The sequence below is a fragment of the Heterodontus francisci genome, chromosome 33 (assembly GCF_036365525.1).
Source record: "Heterodontus francisci isolate sHetFra1 chromosome 33, sHetFra1.hap1, whole genome shotgun sequence".
In the NCBI taxonomy this organism is placed as follows: Eukaryota; Metazoa; Chordata; class Chondrichthyes; order Heterodontiformes; family Heterodontidae; genus Heterodontus; species Heterodontus francisci.
This window is the reverse complement of record NC_090403.1, coordinates 36650580-36670369: the sequence shown is the minus strand read 5'-3', so window position 1 is coordinate 36670369 and position 19790 is coordinate 36650580.

Sequence of the window (19790 nt, the reverse complement as noted above, 5' to 3'; positions counted from 1 at the left end):
AAAGTTGTCTGAAATGAGGTGTGCTTGGTCAGCTGATTATTATAATTGGACACAGTCTTCCACACAGACTTGGACAGGTAGCACACAAATGGTGTCGTTTAATAGGATGAGGATAATTAAAAGGAAGTGTCAGAATAGGGGAATGAAACGTGCAAATGTGGAAAGGTTCAAAAGCGACTTCAATCCTTATTTAACCTTGCCAAGTCTGACAATAGATGGTGAAGATATAACTAATAAACGGCCATCCTGACTCATTAATCAAACCTGAAGGCTTAAGTTTGCTATTGGTGAGCTGGAAATCTTCCCACTCCGCTCCATGTAACTGTGTAGACCAAAGCCCTAACGTTTTGACTGATCTTACCTGGACAATCAGCAGATGCTTTTAACTGGTTAAATTCCAGCAGTACCTAGGCTTGCCAACTCTGGTTTGACATATTCTTGGAGATTTGATCATGTGAGATTTGATAACATGGCATTCAACCACGTGATGCCACTCATGATGTTTGATCATATAACATTTGCCCACTGTTTGCCAATGTTACTGCTTCTGCCTTAGTTTGAGTTCTTTAGCTTCACCAAACTCTGAATAAAATAATTAAAATTTTTTTGTAGTGAGATGAATAACAATACATCAAAAAAGAACACAAAAGAACAGAAAGATTTAAGAATAAGTATTATATGAATAAAAACTACTTTTGTGATGTTTCTACAGTATCGACCGCTTTGAGAAATATCAAGTAAATACCACAAATTCAACAAAAAAAATCGATATAAGTAACTTCTAACTAAAGTTTTCATATATTTTGACTTTTTACAACACATAGCAAATTATAAATATATATATAAAATCAAAACCAAACCTAATTCAATTCACTTACACCCACACCCACCACTGAATCCTAGCTTCAGGGAGGTGAGGTTCAGTTCTGAGAGAGAAGCAACAAAGTTACCTGACTCCTGGAAGAAAACATTATACAACAGCGCATATCATAGGCCGACAGGAACTGTCCCTCATTCCAGTTTGTGTTGCTCGCTCTGTCTCCCTCCCTCAGGTTCTATTTTTCTTTATCTCTCCCTCCCCCAGTTTGTGTTTTTTTCTCTCCCTCCCAGCCCCCAATTTGGGTTGCACACTCCATCTCTCTCTCCCCCCATACCCCACCCAACTTCACAGTTACTCTCTCAGCACTCACCGAGTTTCCAGGCGATTTCCATTGGCCCCACTGCCATGATCCTCACCACCAATAATTCTGAATAGTGTGAAGACCACTGGGGCTCAGAAAATGTGGTTTGGTTTCAAGCCATGACAGCTAGGGTACACCGCATGCATGAACCAGGCACACAAGGACTGTTTCCCTTGAGTTGCCAGCAGCATCAGTTCTTGAGAGACCAATTTCCCATTCCTGTAGACCCCCACTCAAAGCAGGAGCATTGATCCCTAGCAGTACTCCTTCTAAACAGAGCACTGAAGCCTTGCCTCTGCTGACCTGCACCTAAACTCTCTGGATAGATAACTGCTGTCTCCAGTGGAGATACAATGCAAACTCATTTACCACTCCAGAGACTTGAGCACTTAGTCCAGGTTGATGTTTTGCTGAGGAGGGTTTAGGGCCGGCAGGGCTAATGCCTCCATGTGACAGGTAGCAGATTAGGCTTGTTAAGCCCACTTAAAGGAGGCCAATTGGGATTTTCTGCACCGGTGGGGGCCAGTTTAGGTGCCTGGAGATGGGCACCAATGGTAGCCTGGGGTCAGCACTCCAGGCAGGCCAAGAGGCCGTCCTTTCCTGCCTGGGTGCTGGTGCAGCCACAGGCCACCCTGTAGAGGGATACCCCTGCTCCCCACCAGCTCCCCACCCCACGCACCACCACCCAACAACCCCCCCCCCTCCCCCCGCAACCTCCACAGTGATGGCCTAGCTGCTGTTTCTGTTTTTTAATTTAAAATTGAAAGAAATTGGTGAGAGGGCACGTCCATGTTGAAGCGCCCTTTCAGTTACCACCCATTGCCAGCTACTGCTCCTCTCAAGCTGGAAGGCCTCTGGCCCTTTAGCTTTGCGAGCCTGCCTGCCACCTTTAATTGGACAGGAAACCTGTCTCCATGCCAATTAAGGGGGCACCTCCATCAAAATCCCAATGAGTGACTGTTTCGCCCAGGAGTGGGTTTAGGACCCAGGAACAGTCCCGACTTCTGTTTCCTGCCCCCGTAGGGAAAGTACAGGCCCAGAATGTATCCACTCACTGTCAAAAATTATAAAGACCCACCAATCCAATGTATCATTGTAGAGGAAGTAAAGTGTCCAATAGTACTGATAAGGCTGAGCAAACTATGTTTAGTGTTTCCAAACCTTTTCCCCTATTTTGCCTTTCCACATTTCAGGTATTAATATTGATCATTATTTTGTTTTAAGCTTCAGCAAGTTCACATTCTTAATGCAAAGTGAACGGAAGGAAAATCAAAGGGGTGGGGCCAAAATTTGGAAATTAAAATGATGCTAAACACCTTTCTAGAAGACATCATAGTGTCAATTTACCCATAGAAAATAAAATTAACACCTATTTTATTCCTGTCTTCAATACTATTGCATGACCAATTAATAAGGCAGAACCCTTTCTTATGTTATAATTCTTCGTATGTCAAGAAACTCTTTGCACAATGTCAATCCTTGCTCCTCATTTGTTTTTATTTCAGTTCCCCAAAGCAAGTCCCAATTTTCCAGAAAAGATCAATAAATGATTAAAATATAACATAAAATGTCTGAAATATAAAGTTAGTTCATCAAGTCCATTCCTGCCACAGGACTTGATTTTCCATCTGTTGCTTTTGAATGGATGGTCAATCCCCAAAGATAAATCAAGCAGAACTTCACAAAACCTAATGAATCTTATATCCTGTTTTAGATACACTTGACCAGTTTCTTTGCCATGACATTTCTTAAGTAGAATTGCTGCCATGAAAAATCTATGTGAGGAGATTTATACTGCTATTTAAACAAATAATAAGCTTCCTATAGGTACAGTCACCACAGTATGGATTTTCATTAAATACCCTATTATACTGACCTGAAAATTGTTTTTTTGTCAAAGGAAACCAACCTCCATGTGCCGTTCTCTTCCTAATACTTCTCAGTTAGGTGCTGGTCTTTGAGCTCTGTTGAATAATTTGGACACTCAATAGTGCAAATATGGGGGAATTAGCCCCCTGTGTTTAGGTTCCTGGAACAAACACACTTAACTTGATGGTAGATACTTAGACCTACATTTACAGAAGCTTCGGTTCCCTGATTGATGGGCCATTTATACTGGGGAAAACAGATAAGAGGAAGGACTGTGCACCTGCCAATTGCTGTGAATCTGGAATGTCGAAGAACTTTCATTTTATGCATGTTTGTCTACAAAAAACATTTTTTTTAAAATCACGTTGGTGCAATGCATTGACTTGAAAAAGGAAGGGCAAAGGGAAAGATATTGGTAAGAATGAGGATTATCCAGCAGATGGCACAATATATCTACGGAAAGTGGTTTGTCACCCAATCCACATTTAATTGCAATTCTGTGATCACTGACCAAGTGAATTACAAATTTGATAATAATTTTTCTCAGATTTATAAAGTGAAGAAAGTCAAATAATTGGTCCAATGAAATTATTCCAACAGTTTTCTGTTCAAATTTTTCACACATTTTAATTGCAAAGATTATTACATTCAATTATGCTTGAACTTTGTTAGGACAATCATTCAACTCAAATGTCATTCAATGTACAGCATTTTTATTACTTTATTACTGAAGGTGTTATTCCTGCAGTGTTGCTTTGTTTCACAGGGCTCACTTCTACCATGCATTGCTGACAGGGGCCAGTGAATTTCCATTGTGTTTCTGAGGTATTTGAATATAAAAAAATTAGGGCACTGTCATCCTTGAAAATTGATAACATAATTCTACCATTTTTGATTGTAGAATTTTACCATATTTGTAAATTAAAATAATTACCTAAATGGTGATGAAATAACATCATGAATCTGTCATGTGAATTATATCGCCCAGATATCATAAAAGGTTCATTAAAATGTGTAAAGATCTGTGTGAAAATCGCACTTCATCATTTGTGTCACAGTAGCTATCAAGCTATAGGACAAATGTTCACAGGAACCAAAATAATGACCTAGGCTGTTCCATTGAACAAGCTATCAAAACATTGAAGATTTAAGTTAAAATAAATCAAATTTAATATAATTATAATTAAATTTAAAACTGTTATGTGTCTCAAATCATTGGAAATATTTCAGTAACTTTATAATGGCTATCAATGTATGTGCCTATCAACCTTCATTCGTCCTTAGTGTTGCAGCCAATCACTGATCTCCAACCCAGGAGGCAGGCGTGGCCACCAAGGTTACACAAACCCATGCTATTGAAATTGATGTCCGTTGTGGATCATAAACCTTTGCTTCAAAGATGGTCTGAAGAAGAACAATTTTGAATAAAGGAAGGGAGGGAGGGAGAGGTGGGTGATGTTGGGGGTTGGGGAGAAGGAATGGCTGCTTTAAATTAGCAGATACTGGTTCTGATGCAAAGGTCATCGACCTGAAACATTAACTTTGTTTCTTCTCCACAGATGCTGTCTGACATGCTGAGCATTTCCAGCATTATCTGCTTTTATAGAAAATAGCTGTGTTAGATGGTGGAACATTTATCAACCTTTTTTGGACCCATGGTCAGTATCAAGCACTATAGCTCATGTATACTACAGGCTCCATGTAGAGTACACCTGCCCTTATTCTTTTCCAACAGTGCTCCAGAATTAGCTTTTATATACAGCTTGTATACCTCTATGAGGTCCCTGGTCCAAGCTTCCAGCCTTTCCTCACATGAGAAACCAGTCTAATGGCTCTTGTCTCCCTCACGTTGAGGGCTTGAATGCTTCTTTGGTATCTTAATTACCAGAATTGGCACAATATTCAAGGTACAGTCCAACTGGAATAGTTTGTACTCAAGCATATGTTCTACCATCATGGTTCTATAATTCAGTGTCGATTTGGTTTGTCGATTGGTTCACAGTGATTGGCTAGGTGCATTTTCCCCTTTGTTGTGTCAGAAGGACTCAGTTTCCAGATATAACAAGAAGAAAATGGGATTGAAGGTCTCCAGCCCTCACAATGCTGCTTTGGGATTTCTGGAGGTTCCGAAAATGAGTAGCACTGGGCCTATGTCTGCAGTAGTCACAACCCCATCATGACCATGTAGCGAAGGAAGGAGCGGCTGTCCCACTTTACATTTTAGTACGATCATTGACTGCTTCAAAAAGACTGATAATGGGCTGTGTGCTGAAATATTCCAGAAGATCTGCAGGGGTCCTGGGGGAACCACAGAGACATAAGGTAATTTAAGTATTCCTCCCCCCCCCAAAAACTCCCTGTCAGCCACCAACCACCACTGCCATCAATCCCCCACCCACCCTCCACAAGGACCAGCTTCAGAGCTTGCAGCCTTCTAGCTGCTATGTTTTTTTGAGCTAGCAGCAGCCTGAAGCCCTCAGTACCATCAGCCAGGAGCACAGACACAGGCCTCTGATGCCTGCAGCTACCAGCTTGTGTTTTTTCTCTCCCCATCCCAGTGGGCCTGCACTGGGTGGATGTGCAAGCCGTGAGTATGTCTCAAGTCTCCTTCCTTCATAGTCACAATGCACCCCCAGTACTGTGCCATCCATAGAGTCCACAATGGAAAATTTACCTTGATTGTTGTTCCAAGTCCGTTAATAATCCTAGATCACTTTTAACTACATCCTTTGCTATCTTGGTACCGTTCATGGTGTATCAATGTCACACATTTGCAATTTTAAATTTTATCAGTCAGTGAGACCGGCCGTGAGGATAAAAGAGCAGCTCAGAGAGCGAGAGCACAGTGAGACTAGAAGCAGGGATAAAAGAGTGGCCCAGAGAGCAAGATCATAGTGAGACCGGCGACAGGGAGCATAAAAAATGGCCCCCAAGAGCGAGGGCACAGTGGGACTGGTGGCAGAGAGGCTTAAAGAGCTCTGGTGGTGGGCTTCAGAGAGGACACACCATGTTCAAAAAAAAAAGTGTGCCATCACAGAAAAGCAGGTAAGTATTTCTCTTTTTCTTTTTAAACAAGGGCAATCTTTCAAATTAGGAACCGGGAAATTAATAACTTCAAACAGGCTGAGTATAACAGTGAGTGAATTAATAAGAGTAGTAGAACAGAGCAGGACTAGAGGCTTTAATTAAAATTTATAGCTTAAACAAGGTACCAACTAAATTCTAAACGTGGGAATGTGGGAACCCCAGGACAATTCACGTGTCTTGGGGAATCACATGTGTAGGAAGTGTCTCCAGCTGCTTCAGTTCGAGCTCAGGCTTTCCAAGCTTGAGGGGCAGCTGGAGTCACTGCCGAGCATCAGGGAACAGGAGAGTTTCCTGGATCGCACTTTCCAGGAGGTGGTCAACCTACAGACGGTAAGAGTTCAGGGTTGTAGGTAGGTTGCTGTCCAGAAGAGTAGGCAGAAGCAGGAGGTACAGGAGTCTTCAGCGTGTGTACCACTCTCAAACAGGTACTCAGCATTGGAGACTGTTGGGCAAGGGGCCTTTGAGGGAGCAGCAAAGTGTAGAAATGCAGTTGTTATAGAAGATTCCATAGTCAGGGGACAGGCAGGCATTTCTGTAACCACCATAATGAGTCCCACATGATGTGTTGCCTCCCTGCTGTCAGGGTAAAGGACAAAAAGGAAAGAGTGCAGAATATTCTGCAGGGGGAAGGGACATGAGCCAGAAGTTATGGTACACATTGGTACCAACAACATATAGAGGGGGCTGATATTGAGGTCCTAGAGTCAGATTTTCAGGTGCTAGTGAGGAAGTTAAAGAGTAGGACCTCAAAGGTTATAATCTCTGGATTACGACCAGTGCCACATGCTAGTGAGAGTAGAAATAGGAAGATAGGGAGGATCACTGCGTGGCTTGAGGCATGGTGCAGGAGGGAGGGCTTCAGATTCTGGGGCATTGGGATCAGTTCTGGGGCAGGAGGAACCAATTCAAAAGGGTCGGGTTGCACCTCAACAGGACTGGAACCAATATCCTCACAGGGAGGTTCACTAGTGTGGTTGGGAAGGGTTTAAACTAAATTGGCAGGGAAATGGGTACCTGCACATAGAAGTAGAAAACAGGAATAAGGTGCATAATGTGAGACTGTTGGACAGTACTAGAGAAGGGAATAGTTCCATATTAGATAGGAGCAGCCTGAGAAGGGCTATGAGGAATGCAAAGACAGAATTACAATGCATGTATATAAATGCACAAAGTGTGGTGAATAAGGTTGGTGAGCTACAAGCACAAATAGCAGTATGGGAATATGATGTAGTGGCAATAAGGAAACATTAGGAAACAGGGGATTTTCGTTACAAGCTGGGGTTGTTCTCCTTGGAGCAAAGGAGGTTGAGGGGAGATTTGATAGAGGTGTACAGATTATGAAAGGCTTAGAAAAGTTAGACAAGGAAAAACTGTTTCCATTAACTGATGGTACAAGGACTAGGGGACACAGAATGAAGGGTTTGGGCAAGAGATGCAGGGGGAATATGAGGAAGAACTTTTTTTAACGCAGCGGGTGGTAATGATCTCGAATTCACTGCCCATGAGGGTGGCGGAAGCGGAGACAATCAATGATTTCAAAAGGAAATTGGATGGACACTGCAAGGAAATAAATTTGCAGAGCTATAGGGATTGAGCAGGGCAGTGAGACTGACTGAATTGCTCTGCAGAGAGCTGGCATGGACCTGATAGGCTGAATGGCCTCTTTCTGTGCCGTAAATAACTATGACCTTCCAGCTCACTTACACATTTTACTAAATTTTTTGTAGATCTTTGCCTGCCTCTTCAGGTTTGCATTCAGCACCTGAATCCAAGTCATTAACATAAATTAGAAGAGAGACCTAATGCTGATTCCTGAGTGCTTTTTCCATCCTGCAAAACTACCCAAGAAGTCCCTACTACTCCTTACCTTTCAACCTAGAAATAGAATTTTCAGAGCATAAAAGTTTTCCCAAACAAGTCATGCATCAGCAAAAAAGTACTGGTTATTTTTCTACTGCCCTTTTCATAAGTTAATAATTTTATTCTTATTTTGAAATAGTGGCTGGGATTTTACGTTGGGCGAACGGGAGCTGGCCACCAAGTGAAAAGCTGGTGGCGAACCCGCTTCCGCTTCACCTGGGAATCCGTTCGATATTTTACGGGTCCCAGGTTTTAACTGTTCCGAGGCAGGACTTCCACTCGCTTGAGGGAGAAAGTCCCACCTCATTGAGCTGCTGGCCAGTCAGTGGGCCGGCAGCTCTTAGTCCCAGCAGTGCCACCGGGAACAGTGGCCACTGCTGGGACTGCAGCCCAGTCAACCACAGAGGAAGACATGGAGACGGGAGTTAAGGTACATTTTGGTTGCCTTGCCGGGGGTAATCGGTGTTGGGTGCTGGGGCTGGTTGGGGTAGTGGAGGCGGCCCTCCATCAGTCACCCTGCGCCTGTGAGCAGGCACCCCCCCCCCCCACCCACAGGACGATCGTCAGCCACCTGGTTTGCCCAGGTAGTTTTTCCCGGCTCCAGGACACCGGCTTGCCACGCGTAAAATCTGCGTGGAGGAGGGCGAAGGCCCTTAAGTGGCTGTTAAGTGGCCATTTAAGGGCCGTGATTGAATTGGGGCGGGTGGGCAGTTCCACCACCCCCTCCCCCCCACAAACCCTATGTAAACAGCGGCGGAGACGGGAGCGGGTCGGGAAAGCCTCCTGGAGCCTCCCACTCCATTTTACGCCACCCCCACCCACCCCCTCCCCTGACCTTCCCCACCGCCATCCTGCTCATTGGGGTGGCGTAAAATTCCGGCCAGTGTAACATATTGAAATTAGTTTTATCTTAACAGCCACTGAAAGCACCTGTTCATGAATGAAGTACAGGAGACCAAAAATAGAACATGGCAGATACATGCACTCTGAAAAGCTAGCTGGATACGCAACTGTTTACTGTATAATAACTGTAGCTGCCAGCTGGAAAGACCTGGAGAAGAGGCAATTCTTTTCCCAAAAGGAAGTGAAAAAATAAGTTGGTCAATATAGGTCACTTGTGCATTTCCATAGCTGGTTATTTAACTATAGTGGTGGAGGCCTGAAATGGATTGTCATTCTCTCAGCTGGTGAGTGAAGTACAGGGTAACCTAAAAAAGTTGAGGGAAAAAAATTCAATATTAGGGAGGGTTTAAACTAAATTTGCAGGATATTGGATTCAGGATGCAATATTACAGAAGAAAAACAAGGAGCACAAAGAAGAGAGACAGATAGCACTTTCTTTCTTTTGGGCCTCCTTATCTCGAGAGACAATGGATACGCGCCTGGAGGTGGTCAGTGGTTTGTGAAGCAGCGCCTGGAGTGGCTATAAAGGCCAATTCTGGAGTGACAGGCTCTTCCACAGGTGCTGCAGAGAAATTTGTTTGTTGGGGCTGTTGCACAGTTGGCTCTCCCCTTGCGCCTCTGTCTTTTTTCCTGCCAACTACTAAGTCTCTTCGACTCGCCACAATTTAGCCCTGTCTTTATGGCTGCCTGCCAGATAGCACTAGAGTAAGAAATAGTAAGGTATTAGGTGGGGTCAGAGTAAGAGGGAAGGCAAAAAGGTCTAAATTAGGTTTACAGTGCATGTATATGAAGGCTTTCGAGCAGAGAGATCCACCATTGACATGCTGTTCTCCCTTCACCAGCTACAGGAGAAATGCTGTGAACAACAGATGCCCCTCTACGTTGCTTTCATTGATCTCACCAAAGCCTTTGACCTCGTCAGCAGACGTGGTCTCTTCAGACTACTAGAAAAGATCAGATGTCCACCAAAGCTACTAAGTATCATCACCTCATTCCATGACAATATGAAAGTCACAATTCAGCATAGCGGCGCCTCATCAGACCTCTTTCCTATCCTGAGTAGTGTGAAACAGGGCTGTGTTCTCGCACCTACACTGTTTGGGATCTTCTTCTCCCTGCAGCTCTCACATGCGTTCAAGTCTTCAGAAGAAGGAATTTTCCTCCACACAAGATCAGGTGGCAGATTGTTCAACCTTTCCCATCTAATAGCGAAAACCAAAGTACGGAAAGTCCTCATCAGGGAACTTCTCTTTGCTGACGATGCTGCATTAACATCTCACACTGAAGAGTGTCTGCAGAGACTCATTGACAGGATTGCAGCTGCCTGCAACGAATTTGGCCGAAACATCAGCCTCAAGAAAACGAACATCATGAGACAGGACGTCTGAAATGCTCCATCCATCAATATCGGTGACCACGCTCTGGAAGCGGTTCAAAAGTTCACCTACCGAGGCACAACTATCACCAGTAACCTGTCTCTCGATGCAGAAATCAACAAGCGCATGGGAAAGGCTTCCACTCCTATGTCCAGACTGGCCAAGAGAGTGTAGGAAAATAGCGTACTGACACGGAACACAAAAGTCCAAGTGTATCAAACCTGTGTCCTCAGTACCTTGCTCTATGGCAGCGAGGCCTGGACAACGTATGTCAGCCAAGAGCGACGTCTCAATTCATTCCATCTTCGCTGCCTCCGGAGAATCTTTGGCATCAGGTGGCAGGACCGTATCTCCAACACAAAAGTCCTCGAGGCGGCCAACATCCCCAGCATATACACCCTACTGAGCCAGCGGCGCTTGAGATGGCTTGGCCATGTGAGCCGCATGGAAGATGGCAGGATCCCCAAGGACACATTGTACAGCGAGCTCATCGCTGGCATCAAACCCACCGGCCGTCCATGTCTCTGCTTTAAAGACGTCTGCAAACGCGACATGAAGTCCTGTGACATTGAGCACAAGTCGAGGGAGTCAGTTGCCAGTGATCGCCAGAGCTGGTGGGCTGCCATAAAGGCGGGGCTAAAGTGTGGCGAGTCGAAGAGACTTAGCAGTTGGCAGGAAAAAAGACAAAAGCGCAAGGGGAGAACCAACTGTGTAACAGCCCCAACAAACAATTTTATCTGCAGCACCTGTGGAAGAGTCTGTCACTCTAGAATTGGCCTTTATAGTCACTCCAGGCGCTGCTTCACAAACCACTGACCACCTCCAGGCACTTACCCATTGTCTCCCGAGACAAGGAGGCCAAAGAAGAAGAAGAAGATGTGAATGCATAGAGCATTTTAAGTAAGATTGGTGAGCTACAGGTGCAGAAAGCCAAGTGGGAATATGATGTTGTTGCAGTAATGGAAACCTGGCTCAAAAAAATGCAGGATGGGACACTAAATATTTTTGGTGATCAGGAAAGATAGGGAAGGAAAGAAAGGAGGAAGTGTGGCCATATTGGTTAAGGAAAATATTACAGTGCTGGAAAGAAAGGATGTCCTAGTGGGGTCAAGGACAGAATCTCTTTGGTTAGAGCTAAGAAGCAATGGGGGACCATTACACTACTGGGTGTATTCTATAGGTCACCAACTAGTGGGAAAGATATAGAGGAACAAATTTGCAAGGAAATTAGAGAGAGGTGCAAAAACTATAGAGTAGTTATAACAGGGGACTTTTGTTTGGATAATTTAGACAAGGATAGTAATAGTGTAATGGGCAGATAGGAGGGAACAGATTCAGAAATGCATTCAGGATAATTTTTTAGATCAGTATGTTTCCAGCCCAAAAAGGAAGGAGGCATTGCTAGATCTGGTTGTGGGGTATGTGGTGAGTCAAGTGGATCAAGTGTCAGTGGGCGTACATTTAGGGGATGGTGATCATAGTATCAGAAGATTTAGGTTAGCTATGGAAAAGAACAAGGAGCAATCTAGAGTAAAAATAATTAACTGGGGGAGGGCCAACTGCATTAGGGGGAGAACATGTCTGCCTTTAAAGTGGAGATGGTTCAGATACAGTCGAGTACATTCCCATGAGAGGGAAAGGTGGGAAAACAAAGCCAGTGCTCCCTTGATGACAAAAGAGAGAGAAAGATGAAGCAGAAAAAGTGTACATAGGACAGATGTCAGGTTTATAATACAAGTGAGAACTAGGCTGAATATAAAAAGTTCAGAAGGGAAGTGAAAGAAGAAATAACAGCAGCAAAGAGAGAGTATGAGAAGAGACTGGCAGCTAACAAATGGGAATCCAAAAGTCTTTTATGGGCATATGAATAGTAAAAGGTAAGTAAAAGCAGGAGTGGGGCTGATTAGGGATGAGAAAGGGGATTTATGCATGAAGGCAGAGAGTATGGCTGAGGTCCTAAATGAGTACTTTGCATCGTTTTTATTAAGGAAGAAGATGCTGCCAAAGTCAGAGAAAGTGGAGTTGAGCCACTGTATGAGCTAAAAATTGATTTAAAAAAGAGTGTTGGTATGAGAAAGACTGGCTGCACTTAAAGTTGATAAGTCACCAGGACCAGATCAGATGCATCTGAGAATACTGAGGGAAGTAAAGGTGGAAATTGCAGAGGCACTGACCATAATCTTCTAATCCTCCTTAGATACAAGGGTGGTTCCAGAGGACTGGAGAATTGCAAATGTTACACCCTTGTTCAAAAAAGGGTGTAAGGATAAGCCCAGCAACTACAGACCATTCAGCTTAACCTCAGTGTTGGGAAAAATTTTAGAAATGATAAACTTGGACAAATGTGGATTAATTAGGAAAAGCCAGCACATATTTGTTAAAGGCAAATTGTGTTCAACTAACTTGATTGAGTTTTTTTTTGATGAAGTGACAGAGAGGGTTGATGTGGTGCACTTTGAAAAGGCATTTGATAAAGTGCAATATAACAGGCTTGTCAGCAAAGTTAAAGTCCAAGAATAAAATGTGCAGTGGCAGCATGAATATGAAACTGGCTGAGTTCCAGGAAACAGAGAAATAATGGTGAACAGCTCATTTTCAGACTGGAGGAAGGTATATCGTAGGGTACCCCAGGGATCCGTCTTAGACCACTGCTTTTCTTGATCTATATTAATGACCTAGATTTGGGTATAAAGGACATAATTTCAAAATTTGTGGTTGACACAAAACTTGGAAGTATTGTGAACTGTGTGAGGAGGATAGTGATAGACTTCAAAAAGGACATAGACAGGCTGGTGGAATGGGCAGACACGTGGCAGGTGAAATTTAATGCAGACAAGTATGAAGTGATACGTTTTGGTAGGAAGAACGAGGAGAGGCAATATAAAATAAAGGATACAATTCTAAAGGGGATGTGGGAGCAGAGGGACCTGAGGGAATATATTCACAAACTGTTGAAGCTGGCAGGGGAGGTTGAGAAAATGGTTAATGAGGCATACAGGATCCTGGGCTTTATAAGTAGAGGGATAGAGTACAAAAGCAAGGAAGTTATGGTAAACCTCTATAAAACACTGGTCTGGCTACAACTGGAGTATTGTGTCCAATTTTGGGCACCACACTTCAGGTAGGATGTGAAGGCATTAGAGAGGGTGCAGAAAAGAATTAATGAGAATGGTTCCATGGATGAGAAACATCAGTTATGTGCATAAATTGGAGAAGCTGGGACTGTCCTCCTTACAGAAGAGAAGGTTGAGAAGATTTGTTAGAGGTGTTCAAAATCATAAAGTGCCTGGACAGAATAGATAGGGAGAAACTGTTCCCATTGTCAGAAGGGTTGAGAACCAGAGGACAACGATTTAAGGTGATTGGCAAAAGAACCAAAGGTGACATGAGGAAAAACATTTTGTGTAGCAATTGGTTAGGATCTGGAATGCATTGCCTGACAGTGTGGTGGAGGCAGATTCATCTTGGCTTTCAAAAGGGAATTGGATAATTATCTGAATAGAAAAATTTTGCAGGGCTACGGGGAAAAGGAAGAGAGCCGGCACAGACCTCCTTCTGTCCTGCAACCATTCTCCGATTCTCTTCATGGCTGGTTGTAGTCAGCTCCTTCACTAAAAGGACTATTAAATGTTCATTTTTAAAGGACATTGTCAACAAGGTAAATGTTCAACAAACCTCTTTTGTTTGAAGATGGTCAACAAAAGTGTTAAAAATGACATATTTAGCTTTTCTAGTCCTTCTCCCTATTCAACCAACTGAAACGTTTGTCAAATGTTTTATCATTTAATACAATGAAACACTCCTCCATTTGCAAGCAAGATCACACATTCAAAGATGCCCAGAGTTAAGACTGTCAGGTCCAATTTGTCAGCACAGAGTAGCTCAACCTGATTTGCACTTGACTGCTGATGTCATTTCAGGCTGGATGCACAGTCAAATGAGAAATACTTTCCTGCATAATGTGACTGAAACACAACTTTACTCTGCCACTACACAAAGGGAATTTCAAAGCATGGAAGCACTGAAGAAGGCTGAAAAACACTATGTGACGTGTGAATCATGCTTGACAGCCAGAATTCTAGAGGTAATTTAAAGAGTCATAGAGTCATTTACGGCATAGAAGGAAGCCATTCAGCCCATTGAGTCCATGCCGGCTATTCACAGAGCAATCCAGTCTGTCCCATTTCCCTGCTTAATCCCCGTAGCCCTGCAGATTTATTTCCTTCAAGTGGCCTCCATATCCAGGGAAGATTGGAAGATTATGTCAAGCCCTTCGCTATCTCCACCCTCACTTCCTTTAGCAACCTGGGATGCGAGCCATCCAGACCAGATGACTTATCTATTCTAAGCAATTCCAGCCTTTCCAGTACCTCCTCCCTCTGTCCAATGCCTCGACTCTCTCCGCTTCTACGGATATTTTGTCAGATTCCTCTTCCTTAGTAAACACTGATACAAAGTACTCATTAAGTATTTTAGCCATACCCTGCACCTCTAAACATATTGTCATGAAGACCCCACCTGCCATGAATGAGGCATATTAATTTCGTTAAATGAAACATTAATTTTAAACTATTACTGGACTGAAGAGATGAATTGTTTAAAGAGATCAGCAGTGGCTGGAAAAATTTGCATTCTAAGAGACAGTTGCCTAGGAAAAGACAATGGAACTGCTCCCTGATCCAATTATCCCAAATGGATTTTGATCATCAGACATTAAATGTGGAATAAGCCAGCATTCCATTCCCCTCCACCGCCGCCGCCCCCCCCCCACCCCACACCCCCCCCCACCCCCAACCACTGCGGGTGTCTGCTAAAATGAAAGAAATCACAAAAATGCAGGAGAGTTTGTTAAAAAAACAATTAGTCACATGTCTAGTCTGCTGGCCCAGGGTTTTTGAATTGTGTTCACAGGACAGTTTGAAGTCGGAGACTGCTTTGAAGACAACAGAGAAGATAGGTCTCTCTCCCTGGCCCTCTTTCTTGCTAGTGAATTTCCAAATCCACTGAAGCCACATAAACGTCAAGAGAGAAGACTCCTACATCCTGCACTGGGCCCCAACGAAACAACAAGATTTAAATGCAATCAAAGACACTGTATTGAACTCAAAGGATCATAAATGACCTCCAGCTATTGCTTCAAACTTTTCCCCTTTATTCTTGCTCCTTTTCTGCCTCTATCTGCGTGTGCGTTTATTACGTATGTATGCTAGCATGGTCGCGTCATGTATTCGTAGTAGTTTTAACCGAATTAGAGTTTTAAGATTAATAAACTTACAGCTTTCTTGTTTAAATCTAAGAAAACCTGGCTGGTTGATTTCTTTGCCACTAGAATTATAGAGCAGTGAACAAAGATTCACTGAGGGGGAGCTAAAAACACGGTGTTTTAAAAATTAAACCCTGTTACAGTCAAACCAGGCAAAGGCTGAGAGGTAACCCCTAGACCCCTTTCTCACCTGGTCGTAACAATTTCTTTGTCCCAAATAGGTCCCACTCCATCAAGTACTACTTACATGCTGGAAGATGATTTTTGGGTCCCTATTATGTTAAGTGCAATTCTATTCTCATGTGCTCTCTTTGCCAGTCTTATTTTTCTCTTCACCTCTGCTCTAAACCTATTGTATAAGGTCTAGTTCTCACTTGAAAAATTCACCTGACATGTATCATACACCCTCTTTTTTTTTGTTTTATCATCATTTTTATCTTCCTCGTCATCCAAGGAGCCCTTGTCCATATTCAGCAAGACCTAGACAAAATTCAGGCTTGGACTGATAAATGGCAAGTTACATTAGCACCACAAAAGTGCAATGACCCCATCTCCAACAAGAGAGAATCCAACCATCTCCCTTTGACATTCTATGGCATACCATTGCTGAATCCCCCATTATCAACCTCCCGCCGGTTAGTATTGACCAGGAACTGAACTGGACCAGCCACATAAATACTGTGGCTGCAAGAGCAGGTCATAGGCTGGGAATTCTGCAGTGAGTAACTCACCTCCTGACTCTCCAAGGTCTGTCCACCATCTACAAGGCACAAGTCAGGAGTGTGATGGAATACTCTCCACTTGCCTGGATGGGTACAGTTTCAACGACACTCAAAAAGCTCAACATCATCCAGGACAAAGCAACCCATTTGATTGGCACACCATCCACAAATACTCATTTCCTCCACCACCTATGCACAGTGGTAGCAGTGTGTACGATCTACTAGATGCACAGCAGCAACTCACCAAGGCTTCTTCGACAGCACCTTCCAAACCCGCAACCTCTACCACCTAGAAGGACAAGGGCAGCAGATGCATGGGAACACCACCACCTGCAAGTTCCCCTCCAAACCACACACCATCCTGACTTGGAACTATATCGCTGTTCCTTAATTGTCATTGAGTCAAAATCCTGGAACTCCCTTCCTAACAGCATTGTGCGTGTACCTACACCAGATGGACTGCAGCGATTCAAGAAGGCAGCTCACCACCACCTTCTCAAGGGCAATTAGGGTGGGCCAATAAATGCTGGCCTAGTCAGAGACGCCCAGATCCCGCGAAAGAATAAAAAAAATGAATTACAGAATGATTGATTGGCACAGGCCAGAGGCAGTGAATCTTAATACTTGCAAAAGGTTATAAAGCTCTCAGTGGTAGCTTATAGTACGCTCGCAAAGCTGCGCTTCTGCAGTAGGCAACCATGCCAGCTGGACTCCCTGGGGTGGGGCAGGGGTGGGAGAGACAGGGTGAGAATATCCCAAATCTGCCAAAGTCAGAAAACTCTGGCCAATATCTCAGTAAAGGCCATTTGAAACACTCATTTGTGAATGATGAACCAACAATTCACATGATAGAAAGAGTACCGCTAATTCGGTCACTGACAAGATAGTCTACATGTGCTTTACCCATGTTAAGTCCCACACATTAAGCATGACAAAATGTTACATCATAGGAGAACTGCACTGTGATCTTGCCTAAAAGAGGTTGCACCAGGATAAACAGCACTGGGGAAATGGGGCAAATCTCTGGAGGAAATTTAAACTATGATGCTAATTATACTGTGGATAGAAATTATAAATTTTCCAGCAAATTAATTTAAAATGAGAATAGACTAGTTAATTCTTGCTGACCAAGAGAGCAGGCTGAAGGCCAGTCCATTGGCCTCTACCAATGTTCTATAGCTAGCCATCAGAAGGCCATGATCATGACCTTGGTTTCTAACCCTCCAACATTCTCTCTGGAAAAGATGATATATTTTCCTGCCTTGCACTTCCATTATTAGTCAATTAGAATGCATAAGCAGACAATGTAATTATTTTACCATTGTTCTCCTTTGCACCTCCATCTCTCCTGAAGGCATCAGCTTCTCCCCAGCCTGATTCTATCTTCCATCAACTTCAATATTAACAAACTTCCCAGCAAAGGCAGTAATCAGGAGTGGGACTCCTGGTTGAGCGGGGCCTCCAAAGCTTAGGCGACCTGAGGAAATTCGAACACTTCACTACTGCTCTAGCTCAGATCACTTAATTCAGCACCAGCTGGGAACTTCTGCTCTGATTCAGTTAGATGTTGCTTTTATCACCAGGGGTTTTATTTGAATATCTGATATAGCATTTGTATCGGAGTACAAATGTGTGCACCTAGATCTTCAGGTGATAGCTGCCTGTACCAGCTTGGTGCAATCCATGACAGAAACTGCAGGACAAGACTAATCAAATGTTCCTTTTCTTCACTGCGGTTTTCATGTTTGAGTTCAGTCAAAGAACAAACTGTTCTACTTCTCAATTACACACATAATTGATGTGGTCCAATTATAAACATTTCTCGAATGTTATATTGGCTTGCAGCCAACAGAGACCAATTGCACAAGAGTTGGAGGAGCAGTCGGCATGTGGAACAAACTACATAATCACTTGATTTTGCTCCTGTAAACTGTGTACTACCTGGCCTGTTTCCAAATTTCACAGAACATGAATGTTTTTAAAAGGGTAAACAATCTGGGCTTGACTATGAAGTACTCCATAAAAGTGAAAAGAATAAACAGATATTTTAAAGGAGCACTGTCATTCTTTCAAGTTTTCACAATAATCCTTCATTTGCCAAACATTGTAGTATAATAATGCAATTTACGAAATAGCGTGTTGCCTCACAATAGCATAACTATGGCAACAGCGTAATTAACCAGTTCTAGCTGGTTAAAAATGAATTTTTAAAAATCGAACAAGCGTAAAAAGCATTTAGCGCATACAAGTTTATTTATTTAGAGAGACAGCACTGAAACAGGCCCTTCGGCCCACTGAGTCTGTGCCAACGATCAACCACCCATTTATACTAATCCTACATTAATCCCATATTCCTACCACATCCCCACCTTCCCTTACCAATACTAGGGGCAATTTATAATTGCCAATTTACCTATCAACCTGCAAGTCTTTGGCTGTAGGAGGAAACCGGAGCACCCGACGAAAACCCACACAGTCACAGGGAGAACTTGCAAATTCTGCACAGGCAGTATCCAGAATTGAACCTGGGTCGCTGGAGCTGTGAGGCTGCAGTGCTAACCACTGCGCCACTGTGCTGCCCATTCATCCCTTTATTTCACTCTTTCCTATCTGTACACATATTTTTGTTTTGAATCAGCTGAATGTTTTGACCTTGTTACTTTGCTTGATAGATTATTAACTCTGTAAACTTGAGCTCATCCAAAACTCTACTCAAACTCGCAACAAGTGCCATTCACTCATCACCTCCGTGCTCGCTGACCTGTATTAACTCCTGATCCAGCAACGCTTTGACTTTAAAATGTTCATCCTTGTTTTCAAATCCTTCCATGGTCTCACCCTTCCCTATATCTGTAATGCAACCCAGCTCTACAACCCTTCTTAAGATATCTGCAATCCTCCAATTCTGGCCTTCTATGCATCCCCAATTTTAACCAATCAACCATTGGCAGCCATGCCATCAGCTACCTTGGCCCTGCACTCTGTAATTCCCTCCCTAAACATCTCCACCTCTCTATTTCTCTCCTCCTTTAAGATGCTCCTTAAAACCTACCTCTTTGATTAAGCTTTAGATCACGTATCCTAATATCACCTTATGTGGCTCAGTGTCAAATTTTGTCCAATAACATTCCTGTGAAGTGCCTTGGGAAGTTAAAGGTTAAAGGAGCTATATAAATGCAAGTTGTTGCTGTATTAAAAAAAAGTGCCTCTTTAAACTGGCTAAATACAGCATGGGAGGTTCTGTGATTCAATATTCCTTGCTGCTTGTGTTTACATCGGCATTGTGCATGTGACTATCAGAAGTATGGGATCAAAAAAAAATTTAACTAAAATTCTAGACTCCAAGCAGCTCAAGAGTTAACCCTTTCATGAACAGAAATCAAAGTTTATTTTTCTTTCATGGGATGTGGGTGTTGTTGGCAAGGCCAGTATTTGTTTCCCATCCCTAATTGTCCTTGAGAAGGTAGTGGTCAGCTGCCTTCTTGAACTGCTGCCATCTATCTGGTGCGGTACACCTGCAGTGCTGTTA